The following is a 16,058-nucleotide window of genomic DNA, read 5'->3' as shown; positions in this document are numbered from 1 at the left end:
GGTCAGCCTGCACGTTGCCTTTCACCGGGAAGAGAACTGATTTCCCCCAATTGATTTTAAGCCCGCTAAGGACACCAAACCGGGCAAGCATCTGCGTCACCTTGGGGCAGGACCGAGCTGGGTCTCCCAGATAAATCAGGAGGTCATCTGCATACAAGGAAACACGGTCCTCATGTCCTTCAGGCCATCTGAACCCCGTCCATGCAGCGTCTTGTCGAAGCCAAAGGGCCAGAGGTTCAATTGCCAGGGCAAAGAGAAGGGGAGAAAGGGGACATCCCTGTCTCGTGCCCTTTCCCAACGGGAAGGACCGAGACGACCAACCATTCACTCTGACCTCCGCTCGAGTGTTAGTGTAGAGTAATTTCACCCATTTCAGGAAGCTGTCCCCAAACCCCATGCGCTTCATGACCTCCCAAAGGCAGTCCCACCTAACCGAGTCGAAGGCCTTTTCAAAATCTACTGCCAGTAGGGCGAGAGGGGTGTCAATGATCGGGGCCCGCTCCAGCGCCAGATGGAGCCGGCGCAGGTTCATGCGCGTTGATTTGTGTGGCATAAAGCCACATTGATCCGGGTGGATCAAGGTATGGATTACTGATTGCAGCCGGTTGGCAAGGAGCTTCGCAAGAACCTTGGCTTCGCTATTAATTAACGAGATAGGCCGGTAAGAGGCGCACTGCTCCGGGGGCTTATCGGGTTTGGGAATGACCACAATAGTGGCTTTACATAGGTCAGGTGGGAGGGTGCCCTGGTCGCGGGCACCAAGAAACATCCTGTATAGGGGGGTCGCCATTTTATTCCCTCCAAGTCTCTGCCAGGTCTCGGCCGGGAAGCCATTGGGGCCCGGTGTTTTCCCTGTTTGGAGTTGCGCTAGGGCTTCGGCTATCTCGGATTCAGCGAGATCCGAATCCAGCTCCTCCCGTTGTTGTGGTGTCAGAACCGGGAGTGTAATCTCATCCAATAGGGTCGGGTCGAAAGGTGCTGTCGGGGCTCGGTAGAGTTCCGCGTAGAACTGGGCAAATGCTTCTGCTATGTCCGCGTCCGTCTGATACCCAACTCCATTTGGGGCAACTATCTCCCTGACATGACGTCTCCCCTCCTCCCTCCTCTCCAGCCAGGCCAGCATCTTGCCCGCCTTGTCTCCCAGCTCGTATATCCTCGCTCTGGTGTCCCAGTGAGCCTGTTTGGCATTATCTAGCATGATATTTCTGAGGGTTTCTGTGGTTTGTTTGAGGAACCTTTGGGTCTGCGGGGTGGGGTCCAGTATATGCGTGCTTTCGGCCTGGACCATTTCAGCCTCTGCCTCTACTATTTTTTGGAGTCTCTCCCGCTTTTTGTTTGCTACCCAGGAGATGATCTCCCCACGCAGCACCGTTTTATAGGCCTCCCACACCACCACCGGGTCATCCACTGCTGGTATATTTATGTCAAAGTATTCATCAGACCGCTCCGTAAGGCGGTCTACCAACTCTGGGAAGCCAAGGTGGTAGCTGTTTAGCCTCCACGTTCTAGGGGGGGTTACAAAGTGTGTTCGTATTTCAATCAATAGGGGGGAGTGGTCCGAGATTCCCCGAGGGAGGTATTCAGCAGATATTGCCCTATGTAGGTCTGTGTTCGGGACCAGGAGGTAATCAAGTCTAGAGAGGGAGCCATGTGCTCCCGAGTGGAATGAGTAGCCTCTATCCTGGGGATGTAATTCGCGCCACACATCTCGGAGGCCCAAGGCAGACACAAAGTTGGAGAGTTTCGTGGGAGCATCTGGGTTACGCCCTCTAAGATGGGTACGATCCATAGCATTGCACATGACGTCGTTAAAGTCTCCCCCCAGGACCCATCGATCTGGGTGGTGTGTCCCCAGGAGAGCGGTGACATCCTCCAAGAGTCCCTGGCCCAGTCCGGGTGGGGAATATATTGATACAATGGCCAGCGTTTCGCCCCAGAGTGTACCTAGAATGAGTACATAGCGACCCCGTGGGTCCAATTCCACCACCTGTGGGGAGAACGGGAGCCTTTTGTGTATAAGAATAAGGGTGCCCCTGGATCCCATCGTGTACCCTGCATGGAATGCGGTCCTGTAATTTGTTCTCTGAAAAAAGGTGCAGTGTGTTCCCGCTAGGTGCGTTTCCGATAGTAGGGCCAAATCGGGAGAATGCCTATTCAACAGCTGTTTAATCAGGCGTCTTTTAATCCCAGAGCCCATTCCGTTCACATTCCAACTAAGCAGCTTAAGGGACCTGGGGCGATCGGGTGGGGGTGGGTGTGCTTGTGGGTGTGTCATCTAGAGCTTTCCGTTAAAGGACGCGCAGGGTGTTTGGGTCGGGAGAGCTGCCTCCCCTTGGTGTATCTGTTGGGGATGTGGTTCCAATACATAGTACAGCAGGGTGTAATGTACAGCGGACTGTTCTCAGGTCTGTGGTTGGGCGTGCTATGAATCCGAGCTAACAAAACAACATTAAAACTTTCCCTTTCTCTTTCTTCCCCCACCCTATACTCCACCCCAACTTGAAGTACCTGTCGCCCAAACATACAAATACAACCGACTGTCAGGGGACAGTCAACTCATCAACCCAGGACTATTCCTCAAGTGGTATAACACTACTCAGTCCTAAGTTGCCTTGTTCCGGCCGTGGGGGTTGCGTGGACCGGGCCGTCAGTTACACAGACATCGGGTTCACAGTTAATTTGCTGTTAGCATGGACTAATAACATGGCGCCAGGGCTCAAAGCGTAACTGCGAGTGGGTACCTTATTCTCCATTTCAGTCATTATCCCTGTTTGGCTGTGCCTGGGGTTGGTGCTGCGGGGGTTCAGGAGGTGCCCTGTCCCGCCTTGGGCGATTCCTACCGTTACCCTCTCTTCCGTCTGGCCTCCAGTCGCCCTCCAGGTGTCTTGCTGCCCAGTTCCAAGCTTCAGCTGGGTCCGTGAAGTGCACAGTTGTTCCATTAAAGTATATCTTCAGCTGCGCCGGGAATAGGAGTCCGTATTTTACGTTGAGGGTCTGGAGACGTTTTTTGAGAGGGCCAAAGGATTGTCTGGCTCTTTGCACTTCTCTAGTGAAATCCGGGAAAAAACCTATTCTGGAGCCGTTGAACGTTATAGTGCTCTTGGCTCTGGCCATTTGGAGTATTGCGTCTCGGTCTCTATAGTTCAGCAGTTTCGCAATCACTGTGCGGGGTGGGGCACCTGGGATTTGCCTGCCAGTTGGCATTCGGTGGGCCCGTTCAATTGAAAAGAAGTTCGACAAGGTCTTGGGGGCAAAGATGTCTGCGAGCCATTGCTCTAGAAACAGTTCCATGCTTGCTCCTTCCGATTTCTCCGGCAGACCGAGGATCCGAATGTTGTTTCGTCTCACTCTGCCCTCCCCCTCTTCCACTCTTTCTTCCAATGCTCTGAGGCGAGCTAGCGCTCCTGACATTTGCTGGTTCATCGTCCTTACATTGTCCTCTGTTTCTGATATTCGACCCTCGGCTTCTCCAGTGCGGGCTGTGAGTTTTTGGAGGTCGTGGCGTAATAATGACACATCTGCGCTGATGCCATCCATCTTCTTTTCCATCGAGGTTCTCGAACTTGCTATGGCGTTCATGACATCCTTCAGCGAAATGTTCTCCTCCGTTTCCGGTGTTGCGGTAGTACCGGGTTGTTCCGGCGGGAGGGCTTGGGCGGGGGTCGCATACTGTTCTATTTTGCTCTGCGTTGTCGTGCCTCTTGCCTTATCCTTACCCATATCTGAAGGTGTCTAGTGGGCCTCGGGAGATTGGCCCCACTCACGCACTGTTGATAAGGCTTTGCGACGTATGCTTCTTGAGGCAGTTTGTAGGGCGGGCAGGTGCGGCACCCCGTTCCGGAGCTGGTAGGATATGGTGGCGCCCAACGGTTGATGAGTGGGTTTGCCTCTACTCCTCTATTGCCGCACTGTGTGCTTGATTGTTGGCCTCTCGTTGTGGGATTGCTAAGAGGTCAGTCCACAGGTTGCGTTCCAAGCACCAAGCCTCAGGTCACTCAGTGGCTTGGTGCGTCGTCTCCGGCGCCTCGGTGCCGCTCTCTCCACTCCGATCCCCAGAGTCCCAACCTTCCGCCAGCTCTATCCCGCGGGCCGGGGTACGGAGTCAAGGCTGCCTCCAGTGAGACAGCGCTCCCGCGGGGGCCGGGCCCCTGTGCGCCCGAAAACACACAGCTGGATGTGGTCTCTAGGAGCGGGGCCGCCTACCTTCTCAGTTGCGGGCAGCTCCCGCCGTGTGACTCGTTCCACGGGTTCGTGTCCCGCCTTCGCCCTCCAGCTGGTCCAGCCGGTCAGGGTGTCTGCCTCTCCGGTGGTCAAGCGCATCCACGGGGGGGTGCGGGGGTTGGATTCGTGTGTGCTCGGAAGCACACGGTGTGATGTGGCCGGCAGTGGGGACCGCCTACCTTCCCAGTCGCAGGCGGCTCCCACTCTACGATTCGTTCCGCCCGGCAGGAGTCCACGATCTCGTCTCTCCCCTCCGCTCTCCGCTTTCCGTTTTCCGTTATGGTTCTGCGCGGCTGCTTCAGGCCCCAGCGGGGCAGGGTGTCTACCTCCTGCAGTTGGCGCCGTATTACGCTTCCTTTTCTAGGCCGCTGTTCCGGCGGCCATCTTGTCCGTTGCCGACGTCTCGGGCTTCTCGGACCAATTGCTCCCGACTGGAGCTGCGGTTCGGGTCGGTATTATGCCGATTTGAGCGCCCAGGGTTCCGCTGCGCCTGGATATATTTTCCGCCGTTGTGGTGCCCGAATTACAGGATATTTCCAGGATTTTGGCTGACGGCCGCGGGAGCTCCGAGGGATCACGTCCTCATCCCGTGCTCGCTGGCCACGCCCCCCCGCAGAACTTTCTTGAACCGAGACACATTCCTGGTGACCGACATCACCTTCACCGGCGTCGGTAATCATGGTATATTTCCTTCTGGTTACTGTCCAGAGCTCAGTCTAGAATAGGCCCGTCAGCTTGATCCTTGATGAGTTCCGGAGGACTAACACCTGATCGCCAGCTTTGGTGTGTGACTTCCTGGCTCCTGGTTCATCGTTTGCTACTCATGTGTTCATTAGCTCTGACCCTCTTATTGTGTATCCTCTGTTTCTCCATGGATTTTGCTTTGTTGTGGCGATGATGTGGTATGGAGGACCATATCATTGTTCTGAACATGACGTCAGCTGGGAGGATGGGGGGTGTTGGTTGATGCATGTGGCGTCAGCCGGTCATTTCGGAGGAATCAGTATAGTTTGAATTCCCATGGGGCTGCTTGGGCCTTTGCGATCCTGAGGACCTTGTTGATCGTTCAATAAAATGTTCGGCATCACCATTTGCCTGTGGGCAACATGGTGTGATGAGGTGACATGTGGTTTGGAGGTCATCCATGTACTTTGCGAAATCGGCCCCTTGGAATGGTGGCCCGCTGTCACTTCTCAGATATTTAGGTAGCCCATGTGTCGCAAAAATCTTTCCTAGAGCTGAAATTACGGCTTCCGCCACCGTGGAATAGACTACTTCCACCTCTGGCTATCGGGAGTGGCTGGATAATTATCAGCTTTCGAGGAAAGCGCTATCAGCAAAGCTTGATACTCTGCTTTGCCTCATTTCATGTAAAAGAGTGTCAGGCGTGAGGGCGCTAGACGTGGACCGAATATCCTTCACCCCATCAAGGGTAACATTTTATGTTAATAAGAGACCTCAATCAACCCCAATTTCGTGCATCCGCTATGAATTGGGACTTACGTCACTCAACGCCAAATACCAATGGCAACTTTGTGCTTTATTTAGAAAATGCCTAGTAAATATAACTGCTGATACTGTTTTAGCTGTTTTATCCAATTATCCAATTATCTGTTTTCAACTAATCACTGTTTTGTTGTAAAATGGACCACGAACGTGTATCGAATTCTGGCTACAGCAGATGTAGATGTTGAAACTTTAATTCAAAATCCGGAACGAGCGAAGAAAAAGATTTTTCTTCAAGATTGGCTACTTAATCGAGACATCTGTTTAAGTTATAAAAATTTTAACAGCCAAATATTCCCGGATAAAAAAATGGGAACAGTAGCAAGTTACCTGATAAAATCACCTTTGCCACAAATTCGTACCGCGATTATGAGATTGCGTTTTAACTTATGGCCCACAAGAGATATCTTAGCCCAGCGAAAGCAAATTGTTATTTCAGAAAAGTTTGCAGATTTTGTAACAATCCGCTACAAAAGGAAACCTTAAAACATCTAATCGTTGAATGCTCTGCACTATGTTCAAAAAGAAATAACATGTACAAAAAACATCTATCTAATGTTGCTAATGTCCAACCTAACCAGAGATGGTCTTGGTTACTAAATTCAACTAATATGAGTTTACTTATTGCCTGTGCAAATTTTGTAAATAATCTCTGTTTATCTGTGGTAGCGGATAATTAATTAGTTTTTACACATAATGATAATCAAATACCACAAAGAGGCACTCGACAAATTCACTTGTTAAAATGAAATATACACTTTTTTATCTAACTCTGTGTAAATTAAAGCAGTTTTTAGTAATTGTGTAAAAATGCTGTTTATAACAGTCTTGTAAAAATCATAAATGATTAAAAACAAGAATAAATAAATAAAATAAAAAGTTAATAAGAGAACTAAGACCGGTATTAAAACAGTGTCTTGCACAGCATTTCCAGATCAACCCAGGCTGTGCCCAGTGTGTTGTCTGAGGTCTTATGAAGCTAGGACAGATAGGCTTAGACCGTCAGGGGTCACTCAATTGTTGATTGCCTTAAGGAAACATTTTTGCTGCAGTTTTCGAGGGCAGCCCTTGCTAGGTAGGTTAAGTGGTGTATGCTCCAGGCAGGCATAGACATCAGAGCCTACAGAGCTCATTCAATCAGGGGAGCAATGGCCTCTAGAGCATATAGCACAGGAGCTCGGTGAGCAGACATCCTAAAAGCAGCGGATTGGTTGAAGGAGTCAACTTTTAAAGACTTTTACTTTAGACTGATAGATCAAGTGCCGACGTTAGTGGTGAGTAAGCTTTGAACAAACAATCTAAGCCTCCAGTCTTGACATAGAATACTGATTTTCCATACTAGCGTTATAGACAGTAAAGATTCTATTAGAGACACAGAGGTGAAGGATTATCCCACCCAGTCCACCGCTGTATGAGTTATAATTGATTTATTGATGAAATGTGTATGAAATAATGTGGTTGTGATGCATTATGATAAAGCGATTACCCACCCTTTCATAGCTAGCCTCAGCTCTGTTTATTTATTTATTTGACAGGAACAGAAGCTAAGAGAGCGGGATCCTGAGAAAGACAGGAGAAAGATTTCATTATGATTCAGCTTCTACCAGTTGGGGCATGCAAGTTAAAGTTCGAGACAGACAAAGAAAGAGGAAGGACAAGGAAAGACAGTTAGGGTTATGCACTAAGAGGAAAGAGATTGGTTCAAAATGTCACATGTTCAAATACACAGCATATCATAAATGGACTACAAAAAAGCTTGTGTCATTGGTATAGTGTCGTTTTTCTTTTTTGTAATGCTTTATGTCAATTTATTAATGCTGCTTGAGAGAAGTAAAGGAAGAAGGGAGCATAATCCTTCACCTCTGTTTCTTTAATAGAATCTTGACTTTCTATAATGCTAGTATGGAAAATCAATATTACTAGCAGAGATGATTAGTTTCAAGACATTATAAAAGCTGACAGCTGGACCACATTTTTCGTGGCACTCAGCTGTTTTCTATGGGTTGCGTCCAGTGCTGGAAATGGAAATAATTTACTCTAGGAACCCTCACTTCCTTGGGCGGTGAGGGGATAGGGTTCTAAGGGGGGGGGGCTGCAACAGGCAAGGTTACATCATACCTGGTGCTTTTGCTTAAAATCAAAGAGCATTTTGGGAGCTAAGAATGCCCACCATTTTAAATGTGAACCATGTCTGTGCTAGTGATTCAGTAACAAACCCTTTCCAGCGAAAAATGGAAGATGGACTCTGCTGTTTTCGTTTGTCACAATACTCACCTAACAAAACATTTCTGTAAATTGTAAGACATATATGCAAATTTGGAAAGCCTCTGAGACTTTGGCTGCTTTTCAATCTAAAACTAGCTTGAGAGCATTTATGGGAGTTTCCTGGGCTTCGAGACAGAGCAGAGTTCCAGCAGCGAACTGTCAATGGCAAGAGCTCCACTCCATCTTGTTCCGCCCCGCTTCCTAGGTTGTGGCCCAAAAGGAGGATGCATGATCTTGCATCTGTTCCTTGCACTTAAGTCCTGTTTAAAACAAGTACTAGCAAAGGCAAACGTTTTGGCTTTTGTATGGGTATTATGTAATGTAATGTAAGTGCTCTTGTACAGTGCCTGTCTGCCACTATTGGTGGCCTTGCTGTGGTTGGCCCTGCAACAAACAAGCATTGGCAATGCCAACAGTATTGGCTTTTGTATAGGCATGGGAAAGGCATTTCCCAGACACTGCTGTAGTGGTATTAACTGGCCATTGACAGTAGTCGCAGCAAAATGGTGCAAGGACCAGGGGATATAACAGAAGTGCTGCCTAATATTCATACACAAGTCAACACCGTTGGCTTTGCCAATGCTAGTTTTTAACAAGACTTCATTGAAGGACACGGATAGTGCTTATAAATAGAGTGGTTAGAAGGCAGACCTGGTTAAGACAATGTATTACACCCACAACACATTTACAACTCCAATTTAATCCTCAACTCTCAGAAGACTGCTTTGAAAAACACTGGCAGGCACTTTGAAGGCAGAGTTTGATGGTAAGGCTTGATTAAAGTGAGCGCAAAGAGTTCCCATGAGGCGGTGTTTTGGGTGGAATGGCCATAGGCAGTCAATGGGTGAGTAAATATCCAAACAACACATACAAGCTTTGTGTCCCTCCACATATCCCATTTCTCCCTAGCTGTACTCCAATGCAATAGTTTCTGCGTATAAGTGGCGCTTTGGCACCACCAAGTAGCCAAAACTAAAAGGAGGCCCAAACTGTGGTGAACACTGTAATAAAGAGACAAACATAGAATATGCAAAGTGTAATGTGCTAAGCAAGTGGTGGTGGAGTTGCTGTATCCCAAAGCCTAACTATAGTAAACAAAAGGAGGCCAAAGCTGTTTGTTATCCTATATATGTAAATCTCGAAGGATATATGTGCATTGGGCACTGGGCAAGCACACAGGCATCCTTCACCTGAAACCTGGCTTCCCCACTTAATAACTGCTCTTTTAAATTTCGGACTCAATACCAGCATCTCAAGATGTTGTAGCCATGTTATCTTCATACCCAAACACTGATGCTGTTAGATGGTTAAATACACTTTAATGTTATGCTGGGTGTTGTGGAAAAATTATATGAGCACCATGCCCAGTGTGTATTACAAACTTGGTAATTCAAGACAACAATACTTTTATTAGAGAGATATTTGTCAAGCACTGTGGTTATTCTTCTGTTCCAAAATTGCACTTTGATTGCATGCAAAGCAGCCGAGATCCTTCACTGGTGCTATTTGGCCTCTTCCCCTTTTCTCACAGGTGTATTTTGAAGGGGTACATTAGGAGTGTACGTGCCTCCACCATCTTAGAATGATAACCTTCAATCAGAAAATAATGTATATGGTTGTGTTGGTTTTGATCATGTGCTTTGCTCAACATGGCAATTGTAATGTGCTTAATATGACTACGATATGTAATTGGAGTGATCATTCGATATGAACATTGTAAAATCTTTAAAAACAAACAGTTTACAGTGTTTCTCAAAATGTTCTTACCTCTTGAAAACATCTGCACTCAGATTAAAACCAATTATCTGTTTCTTCTGTTAGTATCAAGGCAATGTTTCATTTAGTGCTGGCCACAGGAAGTCCTGCTGACCCCACACATGTTTTAAGGTATGCACAAACACTAACAATTAACATAAAATTGCAAATGAGATACACAGTTATTGACCTTTCTGCCTGGTCCTATGATCCCTTTCAAAGTCTGTCTGAAGCCTAGCAGCCAGGCTCGGACTGGCCTATAGGGCAATAGGGCAATGCAATAACCAAAAACACAAAATGCTAGTGTGTGCCAGTTTTTTTTTTTATCAAAGTGGGCCACTTTTTTGGCTCATGTGGGTCAGTTTGATAAGTTACTTCACCATGTAGCTAGTAGATTTGACCAGTCTTACAAAATAAATATTCTTTAAAATGCACAATTTGCATTACATTTTAACAACACAAAAAACCCCTTGGGCACTACTCAAACAGTCTGTCACAAAAGGAATGAATTGTCATTTGCAACTGTGGGACACTTTTTGATTGGTGCCCGGAACAATTTTATGACCCTTTCTGACCCTGCTTGTAACCCCCCAAAAATGTATCCACATACCCCTCACCGCCCCCATATATGTGTTAAAGAGGTTATTTCTTAGCCACAACTCCTTGCAGTCAGCCATCCTTGGAAATACACACACAGTGCAAGAAAGAGAGATGAAGACAGCCGGCTGGATGCATTTGTTTAATCAACCATTTTCCAAGCTGAAAAAAGAAACTCACAGTTTGCCTTTAGAGAAAAGCAAGCATTACACATCAGGTCTCTTCTAAAATTAACCTTACAATATGATAGGCCAGATTCTTATAAGCAAAGTGTATTACCTTTTTTCATTGGACATAAACGCTTCCTGAAACACATGATTTCTTCTTTCTTGCAATGCTAATTACAATGACTGGTTATTTTCCACATTCACTGAATCACAGGGCATATCTTACATCTTTAAAACTGGAAAAAACTGTTCTGTGATAACACACACTTCAACAAGACTCTAGCACACTCTGCCAATGACATGAGATTAGCTGCTGTGTTTTCATTGGTCACCTTGCTCTTATCTCCTTTTAGCATACTGCCAAGTATTATTCTGAAACCCCCTTTCTGCCCTGGTACTTCTACAATTTTATTTTCCTACCATTTAATACTGCCAAGTCTCTGCACCTGGCCTTTTGAACAGGCCCTCCCTTGTTCTTAAATAACCTAGCTTGAGTTGTTATTTGTCTGAGCCCCACACAGCCCCATACATCTGCTTTTTCAGCACCTTTACATTTCTCTAAGGCCTATAGCCATTTGTAATGCATGCTGTGGTGTCCATTTTAAAAAGAATGGACGTCTGTTGCTGTAATCTTTCTTATGTCAGCAAGCTATATTCTGTGTTTTCCTAAATTATTGTGTGCTGTGTAATATTTTTCAAATCCCTTAAATAAATGTGTACATGTATACCTCTTTCATCTATTCTTTGCTACCTTCAATTTACTTTGCACCTATTTCCTAATGTACCTGCTTGGAATAAGGGCAGCATGGCTGCCTCAATGGACAATGTTTCTGACTTTTACAATGTTAGACAAGAGGGTGGGGCATGGGTTCACCTGTCCATCGCCAGAGGGAGGGATTGTCTACAACTCTTCACATGCAATATTCCCACTGTGTGATGACAATATCCAATCAACGCACATGCGTTGCAAACGTATGTCTCTAAACACAGGGCTGGTGCCAACCTCTGGGATTATCTCTTTTGCTGTTGCTCACAGTCTACTTTTAACCAGTAAAAACATGTTTGTTTTATGTTTGCACTGCTGTCAGCAATGGCCTTGCAAGGCTCTTACAAATGAGCATCTGGCAACAGTGAGCGAAAGAGAGAGAAAGAGACAGCGAGAGCCAGAGAGAAGGAGAGAACGAAAGAAACGGAGACAGAGAGTTGCTAAAGAGGGAGAGAGAAAAAGAGGAAAAGAGAGAGAAAGGGGAAGAGACTGCACACGCTCGATTGGTGTATGATATAAGTACCTGGGCCTCTAACAGCAGTGGCTGGCAAGTGCCTAATACTTATACACAAGCCAAAACTGCTGACTTTGTCAATGCTTGTTTTTACCGTGACTTCAGTGAAGGACACACATAGTGCTTATAAATCGAGTGGCTGACGACCAACCTGGTTAAGACATTTTTATTGCACCAATACAGCTTTTACAACTCCAATTAATTCATTAACTCTCAGAAGATTGCTTTGAAAAAACACTGGCAGGTAGTTTGAGTGCTAAGTTTGTTTGTTTGTTTGATTGTTTGTTTATTTATTTGGTAATGCGCTCCGAACCCTTAGGTAGCTGGGCGCAACAGAGATAAGTAGACTTCAAGCTTAGTTACAACAGATAAACATAATACAGCGTAGACAAACTTAGTCACTGCATGCGTGTTTACAGAGGTGCAGCGGTGCTAAGGGAACCAAGGTGCAAAGGTACAAATCGTGGACACACTTAGTCACTGCGTGTGTGTTACAGAAGTGCAGCGGTGCTAAGGAACCAGGTGCAAAAGTTACAAATCGTGGACACAGACTACAGGGACTTCATGACTTGGTAACAATAATTGCAATGGGTGAAATAATGAGAACGGTAAGACATAATTGCGACTGTTGAGTTAGTGGTTTACAGTGATAGTGAACTAGGTCAGTGATGATCAGGTTTTAGTGGTCATTTGTTCGTAGCCAGTAGAGCATGTTATGTCTGAATGTTCGGTAAGGTTGTTCAATTCTCAAGTGTAGGGGAAGTGCATTCCAGGATGTGGCTGCTTTGACCGGGAAGCTAGAGCCGCCCGCTTTGGTTCAGTTGAATCTTGGGATCTCAAGGAGGTGGGCATTGATTTATCTAGTTAGTCGTGGTGAGGGTTTCCTATTTATTCTTTCTATGAGGTATGGGAGTGCTATATTGTTCCGACACTTGAAGGTGAGTGATGCTATTTTAAGAAGAATCCTGTTGTTTATTTTTAGCCAGCGGACATCTCTTCTGAAGTTAGAAATGTGCTCTCTGTTAGGAATATTTAGTGCTGATCTTAGGGCGTTGTTTTGTAACCTTTGAATTTTGTCTAAAATGTATTTGTTGGCACCTGAGTATAGGGCATTACAGTAGTCCAGTTTGGACATTATTAGCGTGCTGGCAAGTGTGAGGCAGCTAGTTTCAGAAAGAAATGGACGACAGGCTCTAACAAGTTTACACGTATAGGCAGTTGAGGATGCAAGGGAGTTGACCTGTTTTTTGAGTGTTAATGTGGAGTCCAGGTAAAAACTTAGTGTTTTTACTACAGGCATCACCTTGATTGTATTGCCATCAATATTGAAGGAGGCGTAACTGGTGCTAAGTTTCTTTATGTTGGACTCTGTGCCCAGGATCAAGATCTCAGTTTTATCGTCATTCAGGCAGAGGCCATGGGATGCCATCCATTCCTGAATGAGGAGGTATATTCTGTTTACCAAGGCCATGTCCTCGACAAAGTTGCCCGAAAGGGGAATGAGGATCTGTATGTCGTCTGCATAGTTAGTGTAGGTGACACCCAGTCTGTCCAATTTGTTGAGTAGGGGCTTGGTAAAGATATTATACATGGTGGGTGAGACACACGATCCCTGTGGCACACCGCAAGAGATTTGGATGTGGTCTGCGGAGGCTGATGGAGAGAAGACTCTCATCATGCGGTTTGCTCGAAAGGATTGGACACAAGTTATAGCATCACTTGAGAACTTGGCAGCTGACTTGAGGTGTCTGAACAAGACTGCATGATCCACCAGGTCGAAAGCCGCTGATAGGTCAAGGAGTAGCATTGCTGTTTTTCCATTGTCCTCAGCTCATCAATTTGGGTCTTACGGTCTATTAATGCTGTTTCTGTGCCGTGTTGTTGACGAAAACCAGATTGGCGAGATCCTAATAGGTGGTTAACTTCAAGGTTTGATGTCAATGTTTCATTGAAGCGAGCTCAAAGAGGTCCCTGTTATGCTGATGAGGTCTTTCTGGGGTATAAGCACTTGGCATTTGTGGTATGGTTTCATACACACTGCGAACAAAACCGCCTCTTTTTTTAAAAATAAACCAGCATCTTTGCAGTTCTAGTGCACAAGATGCAGCACTCATCTCTGCCATCAGCTTATGTTAACAGAGACCCACTCGCAACCATCGCACTCTGGCACACGAAGCAGAAAACCAGTCTGGACGAGTGTTGTACAAATACCATAGGGGTAACATAACATGATTTTTCAACCACCTCCTGTTGAAGGCACGCTCAACAAATATAGCGCTATGTGCGCACAAAACCTGTGTCTGTGTGCGTCCCTCTGCTAATCATCTTTCATTTGCCGAGTGCCCAGTGCAAATTGGAATCCGGGCTGATGTCTGCTATTTATTTATTTATTTATTCGCATTTGTTAATCGCACATCAGATCGAAGGCATCGTGGCGCTGGTTACAGTGTTTCTTAAACTTAGTTACATACTAGTCTACACCTCTCTGGATTCTCTGGAAAACACAATACATCTCACATAAATAACTATTTAGACCTTCAATCCATGCTGTGAGTAACTTACATTCACGGGGGATAATGAAACATTTATAAATACTACGATTATATAAATTGCAAGCGTGGCACGTAAAGCAGTTCTGCACATTTCAGCCAATAGCGTTTTGTATTCTGGAACTTGTAGTTTTGTTTATCACCATTACATTTATTTAAAAAACTGCATCTGTGTCGCGAAAGAGATAGAGGGGAGGCACAAAGGGATAATAATCATAGAAGGGCCCAGATATATCGTGTGCATGCTCAACAGACCTTCTCATTGCTACCTTTTATTTTACAGTAAGGACCAACCTGTTGTTTCTCCTAAAACAAATGTTAGACTTTCAAGACCCATAAACCAGTGTTATTTTCTGGCGGTAAACATGGGGCACATACTTTTTGGATTGGGGAGGACGACGACAAAATGTGATTACTGCGGGATGGTAAAGGACAGAAATACCAGATGTGCGTGTGAGAGAAAAAGACAGGCAAGGGGGGAAATCGAAAGAACCAAAGCGTGTGATGGGGAAAGAGGGGAACATCACATGTGTATTTTAGTGATGATAGACAGAAGCACTTAACAAGCGTGATGGGGAAGGAGAGGAAACAATTTGTACGTAGTGGTCAAAGAGGACACACCCCGAAGTGTATGCTGCGACACACACTCTGTCCTCGACTGAACACGGTACGACTGCCAAGGATTCAGAGTATGTTGTGTGTGTACAAGACTGAGCAAGCGAGAAGCAGCTGGCCTTCTGAGGCACAGCAACCCTCCTCCCCTCTCACTGTAAAGACATCTATTGGTCTGAACTCCATTCTTAAAAACATCATCCAACATGGCCACCCACACAATACAAATGCAAGCAAAGAGTGCAAAGGGGTGTAGTTTTGGGTGGGAATGGGTGGAAAAACACATAGATTTCACTTACTTATGGGCGTTAAATGGGTGGACACATAACCAAACAACACGGTATCCATCCTCATATGTCATCTCCATTGGAAAGCATTACTAACCCTTGCTCTTATCTCCACTTTGAAGGCCTTATTTTAATGACAATAGCTTTGGCTTAAAATAAGCGCTTTCAGCGTCACCTAACAGCCAAAACTAAAAACAGGCAGGGATTCATTAGTGGGACAATGGGAAAGGCAGGTGTGAAACCTGTGGTGTTGATGGTTGCAAGTTGGAAGCACCCAGTTCCTGACTGCCAATCTGCTTTCTATGGGTTTTGCCTTGAAACTTGGGAGTATGTTATCCATAGGGAAGAGCCGAGGATCTGATCAACTACAGAGCTTTGGAACTGGTTAGCGCCGAATGTGGGAGGGTGCAACATGGCTAAAGAGGAGAGCTTAGTCATGGCTCAGTTAGTGTTGATGAGCTAACAGCTAGGCCTGTGGTGACCATCTGTGGATGTTTTTGTGTGTATGTGTGTGTGTGTGTGTGTAGTGTAAGGTGATATGACATCTTAGAGCAGAGTCTGTAAGTCAGGGGGAAGGCAAGAGTAAGCATTGCAAGGCAAAACAGCCTGCAACCCTGCACTGTTATGTAGGGAAATCTAATTAAAAGAAAAGCAGCAGATCAACATAATATTTGAAAAACAAGCATGTAAACTGTGGCCGGCGCACAGCATTTGAAAAACACGTGCAATATTTTCAAGTCCCCTCACATCAAAATATAGTGACGAGGGACATTTCAAGTACAAGTAAATATCCTGCTACTTTGGTAAATAAGGAGAACT

Source organism: Ambystoma mexicanum, chromosome 5q (assembly GCF_040938575.1).
Source record: "Ambystoma mexicanum isolate Mex_15411 chromosome 5q, UKY_AmexF1_1, whole genome shotgun sequence".
In the NCBI taxonomy this organism is placed as follows: domain Eukaryota; kingdom Metazoa; phylum Chordata; class Amphibia; order Caudata; family Ambystomatidae; genus Ambystoma; species Ambystoma mexicanum.
Note: the sequence above shows the minus strand (reverse complement) of the source record.